Source organism: Priapulus caudatus, unplaced genomic scaffold (assembly GCF_000485595.1).
Source record: "Priapulus caudatus unplaced genomic scaffold, Priapulus_caudatus-5.0.1 Scaffold1041, whole genome shotgun sequence".
Lineage (NCBI taxonomy): Eukaryota > Metazoa > Priapulida > Priapulimorpha > Priapulimorphida > Priapulidae > Priapulus > Priapulus caudatus.
Genome location: NW_014578102.1, coordinates 74957 through 81754, shown reverse-complemented (window position 1 = coordinate 81754; position 6798 = coordinate 74957). Strand labels below are relative to the sequence as shown.

General features: G+C 45.3%; 1 long non-coding RNA gene across 1 annotated transcript; it reads left to right on the top strand.

The window, feature by feature from the left end:
* Positions 1–1926: 1926 nt before the first annotated feature.
* Positions 1927–6520, top strand: LOC106815095. Its single transcript, XR_001394700.1, has 3 exons — positions 1927–2045; positions 2432–2556; positions 6437–6520. It is a non-coding gene; the product is annotated as an uncharacterized LOC106815095 (long non-coding RNA).
* Positions 6521–6798: the final 278 nt, after the last annotated feature.

Sequence of the window (6798 nt, the reverse complement as noted above, 5' to 3'; positions counted from 1 at the left end):
CTTCTTCTTCTTCTTCTTCTTCTTCTTCTTCTTCTTCTTCTTCTTCTTCTTCTTCTTCTTCGTTCTTCTTCTTTGTCGTAGTCTTTCGCAGATGGTCCATGCTGAAACGTCAGCTAAGGGCTGACCTTCCTGTGGATGATTCTTATCCACCTCCCTCGATCGGCAGCGTCATCCTCCGTTACTCCTAACCTTCTCATCTCTGCCTCCACTCCATCCCTCCATCTAATTCTCTCTCGTCCTTCTTCCTCTCACCGGCTCCTACCATTCTCTCTTCATTTGCTCCTCATCTCTCTTCCTAACCACATGCCCATACCCAGGGTTCAACATTAACTTTTTATTTCACTAGACCACCGGGCTAGTAACTCAGAAAAACCACTACCACTGACGTAACTTTCACTAGCCCAGACCCAGACCATTGTTATGCAAAACTCTAATTTAGATATAAGAGTGTGTCGTCGTATGAATTCATAGATGCTGTTAGTAACATAATTATGAATAATAAAGTATGTATTTTTAACTGCAATACTATTACACGGTAACCTGTCACCTGACGTAAAGCCAAACTTAAATAAAGACATCCTTTATGAGTACTGGTTAGCAAGCTGCACTATAGTTTACTGAGCTACACACCGTACAGATCATAGCAGGAGCTAATAATGACAATAAATATTTGTCATTATTAGCTCCTGATCATAGCTTACAAGTGCGAGCGTTGTTTCCCCGTTCCCGTGCTTTAAATCGCGCGCGGCATACACAGGCGGCGGGCGCACGGTTTATTGATCGTCTGGCAGCAAGCCACATTGTTTTTGCCGAAGGGTAGACTGGTATCCGGCCTCACGCTCTGCTAGACAATGTACACGCTCTGAGACAAACGGTGCGGCCGCGAACCAGTCTAGCCAGAGGTGACCTTTCAGTGCACGCTGGGTTAATGGGCTAGACACTGACAGACCTCACCTGTATTGTTTTAAGCACGAACACTGTAATAAAGATTCGATGTTTTGCCTTGCACTGACATTGTCATTGTGAAAATTGTGCATTTTGTAATTACAAATGTGAATTATAAGGCAGAAGGGTGTGAAATGATGTCATGTAACTCTATGGCACAGTATGTGCGAGTACTATATGACCAATTCTAACACGACCAGTTGGGCTACTAGCACTCTGGTTGTATGCGACCGGACCAAGCATTTACCCGACTAGGTCGGTCGGACGTGGGTTAGTGTCAAACCCTGCCATACCATCTCATCCTACTTTGCATTTAAGCCTCGTTTCTACCTGAGCTCGGACAAAGAGCCGCGTACGCTTTACTTTTCGGGTCGCGCTTCTCCTTAATGCGGTTTTTTTTTTCCAACGGACTCCCTACTCTCAAAAAGAGGGAGTCCGCAGCAAAATGAGGGAGTCCGCAGTCTGAAGTTCAAAATTTAAGATATTAACAATAACGCATGTGCTTATTTTTTAAGGTTCATGCGGTTGCACGTCTGCCAAATTTTCTTTGGACTTTTACTGAAAAAATACGGTAATTCCGCGAGGCCGTGCTCTGGAACGAACTAGTTAGAATGGCAGAATTTTCAGGGAGTCACACGGAGTCTTACATATGTCAAATCAGGGAGTCCGACAGTAAATCAGGAAGTATTTGACTCCGGACTCCCGTTACTTTCGCACCCTGAGTATGGATCCGAAAAACAACGATCGCTGCGGTCACGTTAACAGTGGTAACGATTGTTGTAGTGATGCTGACGTTCATCATGGCAGCGATTGTTGTCATGGCGATTCACTGGGTGTTGTCACGTGGTGTTGGTCCCTGTGACGACATTCACTGTGGTGAGGGTCACCGGGGCAACGATTGTCAACGCAACATGTTGTCGTAGCAGTGATCACCGTGGTGACAATCGCCGTGGCAACGCTTTTGTTCGTTTGCAGGTGACTTTGGGCAGCTGAGCTTCACGCGCAGCGAGGCTGTGCCGACCTTCCTCGAGCGTTTTGCGTGGCTTCGCTCACTACAGGATGCGTTGCCACGGCTACAGGCAGACGTCATCGAGGAGATGGTAGGTGTGCCCCGACAGCGGGCAGGGAGGCAGAGGGCGGTATCTGTGGTAACGACCCCCCCGGGGGCTTTCTCATAGGATTTGTTTGCTCGACCCAAGGTCCTAGATCTCCATAGCCCTGAGCCACATGCTGATGTTTAATAGCAATGTCACTCCACATAGGCTCACAATCCCAATGCACACTAAACGTGTTCAACTCACGTATTAATGATGCCGTCTGCAATAGATGTACTCTAATGGATGTGGTTTATCGTAGAGCAGCATCTACGATGGGATATACGTATAAGGCAACTTAGGCAAGGGTGAACGATCATTTCTATTTGGCTACGTACACGGCCTGGTAAGATGCGACCGTATGAGGCAAGGGTGAATGTTTATTTCTACAGGGGCTGGACAGCGAAGCATTGGAGGCCCTGCTGCAGGTAGTACCAGAGGCAGAGGGCACTGCCTCCATCTTGGACGTGAATGGGATATCTCTGGTGATGGCCCTCACAGGTTGGTGCGAAGCCAGGTAAGCGTGCTCGCACTATTTACGTTGATCCGTCCGACCGTTCAACAACTTTACAACTGATAACCTTACTCGTATAACGGACAACTTTACAACTGATAACCTTACTCGTATAACGGACAACTTTACAACTGATAACCTTACTCGTATAACGGACAACTTTACAACTGATAACCTTACTCGTATAACGGACAACTTTACAACTGATAACCTTACTCGCTTATAAACGGACGGACTTAAAACCAACATGATAACCTTACTCGCTATATTTAACGGACAACTTTACAAACTGATAACCGTTACTCGTATAACGCGAGCAACTTAACAACTTGATAACCTTACTCGTATTAACTGCACAACTTTACAAACTGATAACCTTACTCGTATAACGGACAACTTTACAACTGATAACCTTACTCGTATTTAACGGACAACTATACAACTGATAACCTTACTCGTATAATAATGGACAACTTTACAACTGATAACCTTACTCGGGATAATAAACGGAACAGGACTTAACAAACTGAGTACACCTTACTCGTATAATAAGCGGACAACTTTACAACTGAGAACCTTACTCGCTATAATGGACAATCTTAACAACTGATAACCATTACTCGTATAACGCGACAACTTAACAACTAATAACACTTAACTGTATAACGGCAACTTTACAACTCGATAACCGTACTCGTATTATAACGGACAACTTTAGCTCGGATAACCTTACCGTAGAACGGACAACTTGTTACAACTTGATAACCTTACTCGTATAACGACAAACTTAACAACTGATAACCTTACTCGGTAAACGGAGCAACTTAAAACTGATAACCTTATCTTCGTATAACTGGCACAACTTTACAACTTATAACCTTACTCGGTATTAATAACGGCGCACAACTTTACAACTGCATAACCTTACTCGTATAATAACGCCGACGACTAACAACTGATAACCTTACTGCGTATAATAACGGAGACAACTTTTACAACTGATAACCTTACTCGCATATAATGCGAAACTTTACAAGCTGAGAACCCTTTACTCGTATAATAAACGCGACAACTTTACAACTCATAACCGTACTCGTATAATAACGGACGACTTAAAACAACTGATAACCTTACTCGTATAATAACGCCGACAACTTTACAACTATAACCTTACTCGTATAATGGACAACTTAAAACAACTGATAACCTTACTCGTATAACGGACAAACTTAACAACTGCATAACCCTTACTCGCTATAACGGACAACTTTACAAACTGAGAACCTTACTCGTATAACGACAACTTTACTCTGATAACCTTACTCGCTAAACGAACAACTTTACAACTGATAACCTTACTCGTATTAAGCTGCGTTTACGACTATCGATTTTGTCAGCAAATCGCTGCCGATTTTCAAGCGACTCCAACTTTGCCCCCGACCATTGACCCACATAAGAAGTTGGTGTGAGCTGTTGTGTACACTATCGATTTTTGTCAGCAAATCGTACCGCATGTAATCTTCTTAACGCTAACCTTAACTTACCGCTCTATCCAGCTCACGGCGCTATTCTTCTCACCACGCTACCACTCTTCTTATCACGATTCTTGCCTACTCTCTACTTCTACTTCTACTACGCCGCCGAAGCAACGCGCCGACAAACATTTCGTTTTTCTCAAAATAAATCTATAAATGCCATCGTTTTGTCCGTGTTTTGGGCCCGCCGCCATTGTTGCACTATGTATCCACGGTTTGAAAGTTTTTAAGCAATTAGATTTATCCAACTCGCCGATTTCACGAATCCGAATTGTAGCAAAATAGAACACGCGTTCTATTTCGCCAATCTTCGTCGCAGCTTGTCTCCGCACTCCGACACCAACACAATCGGAATTTCAGCCCATTGTGTTGGACGGTGATGGTGTTCAACTTGAAATCCGGTACGATTTGCTGGACAAAAATCGATAGTTAAACCCAGCATTTATAACGGACAACTTTACTCTGCATTAATCTGTTTTGCTTCATTATTGTGGACGCCTGCTGCGTGCGTTCGAGTTTGCCTCGAAGCCCTAGGTAACTTCTTACAAAATGTCGCAATTTCAGGCAACAGCAATCCGTAAAAAAAAGAAATCCATTGAAATTCAATAGAAACTAGACAGAGGGCACTCACGGAGAGTGCATACCTCCGCCAGCATGTAACATGTATGTGTTACGAAGCTGCGCTCGCGCTGCTGCTGCTGCTGCCTGACTCGACCGCTAATATCGATCGCTCGAACACACACACGCTAAACAGACCAACGCGACGGGAACGCCACTAGACCGATCACATAACCTCCCCTCCAACTCCGTTGCGGCGGACGTAACAAGTGTCCTACAGCCATGTGAAAGTGCTCGTACAGCAGGGCCTGTGCCAGTGTACGCCGTAGTTTTGGCGGCCGGCGCTCCCGAATTCCCCTTCTCCTCGGCCATTCACCCACACGGACCGCGAACAATCCATGATGGCCACACTTCCCCCAAACCCCAATCTTCCTACTCTTCCCTGCCCACACAGAGTTAGAAGAAGATGATCGATTCCCCCATGTCGTAGGCCGCTATGATCTAATGGCGATCCATAGGTGTGTCACATCCTCCGATGGAAACAAATCTGTGATGTTCCACTACACTTCCCCAATGATCTTCTCACTCTTTCCTGCCCCATGCCACGCACGCACGCATATTTATGTGCACACACACACACACACACACACACACACACACACACACCACACACACACACACACACACACACACAACACAACACACCACACACACCACACACACACACACACAAATCGCAGGCACAGCACACCCACCACACACTCCACACACACAACACACAAACACACACACACACACACACACACACACACACACACACATCACACGTGCATCACACCATCTTTTGGAAGGAAGGAACGGAACAACATAACCCCCACGCCTCATCCACAACTAAACCGGTCCGTGAAACCGTTCTTAAAAGGCGAAACGCATTCCCGACGCCTCGCCGGCAGTGGCTGTAACAATGACAGGTCCCGCTTCTCTCAGGCCACCAGCCAGGAATGAGTATTGTGGACCCCAGAGCGCCGCAAAAATATTTTGGAGTGCAATTTTACAAATGTACACGGCTTTTAGATCAATACTTTTTTAGGCCCGTGCTACACATTTTTGGCCGTGCAGTTTCAAAACTGGGACCGCTGCCCAAATCACGGCTGCACGGCTCGGCTCGCTGGCTAATACCAAGCAGTAGATAATTAACGCCATCACTGTGTTATAACGCCGACACATAACATTAACATAACGCTAACATAACATAACATAACATAACATAACATAACTAAAATAACATAACATAACATAAACATAACATAACATAACATAAAATAACATAACATAACATAACATAACATAACATAACATACACATAGCATAGCATAAAGCAATAAAATAACCATAACGCCTTAAACATAACATAACATAACATAACCATAAAATAACATAACGTAACATAACATAAACATAATCATAAACATAACATACCATAGCATAACATAGCATTAACAAGCATAGCCATAGCATAGATAACATTAACACAACACAACACAACACAAACACAACAACAACACAACACACACAACACAACACAACACAACACAACATCAACACAAACACAACACAACACACACTAACATCAACACAACACAACACAACACAACACAACCACAACACAACACAAACACACACAACACAACAACACAACACAACACAAACACAACACAACATTAACACGCATGTGTTATTATCTACTCTTGCTAATACGTTGGTTCTCGCTCGTTGTGCACTGCGCGCAGGTTGCTGACCCGCCCGGATATCCGCATGAAGGTGGCCGACGTGCACGTTCTGCAACCGCCGCGCCGCTCCTTCTGCGAACTTCTACAGCATGTCGCCCGCCACGACGCACGAGAGAGGAGGAGGCCAGCGAAGGAGACCCCGAACGGGGAAGCCCTTCCGACGACGCGCCGCCCCTGCCCCGTGACAGCGAACGGAGGCTTGGTGCAGTCGCGAGCACGCGGTCGCCACGACGACCGGAGTCGGCTTCGCCGCCATCTGTCGGTGACAGAGCGCGTTTTAGCCGTGTCGCTTTCCTCTTATTGCTTCCCCCTGCTGCAGCTTTCTGCGCATAGCAAAACTTTCCAGCACGGAGTTGAATTTC